Source organism: Penaeus monodon, chromosome 19 (assembly GCF_015228065.2).
Source record: "Penaeus monodon isolate SGIC_2016 chromosome 19, NSTDA_Pmon_1, whole genome shotgun sequence".
Classification (NCBI taxonomy): domain Eukaryota; kingdom Metazoa; phylum Arthropoda; class Malacostraca; order Decapoda; family Penaeidae; genus Penaeus; species Penaeus monodon.
In genome coordinates, this window is record NC_051404.1 from 8447130 (window position 1) to 8447405 (window position 276).

The 276-nt window shown below is 39.1% G+C and overlaps 1 protein-coding gene across 1 annotated transcript in view; it reads left to right on the forward strand.

The window, feature by feature from the left end:
- LOC119585328 (oplophorus-luciferin 2-monooxygenase non-catalytic subunit-like) overlaps nt 1-276 on the forward strand; it is a gene marked incomplete in the record, with an annotated part of 7977 nt that overhangs the window by 6886 nt on the left and 815 nt on the right.

Genomic DNA, 276 nt, shown 5'->3' on the forward strand with positions numbered 1-276 from the left:
TGTGCATTGCGTGTGGGAATGTATACAGAGAATGATTTATACTGAAATATGATCATATATAAAGGAAAAGTTTATCGAATATTGATTGCAACAGCTACATGATTAAGGTATTATAATCACTCAATAACAATTTTAATGACCAACTTAGCGGAGCTTTATTGCTAATAAATGCTCATCATATGTTAATAAACCCGAGCAGCTTTGACCTTTGGCCTTATATCGGTGACCTATGGGCTCTCGGAGGTCAGCTGGCAGGTCCCGCGTGATCTTGGCCGG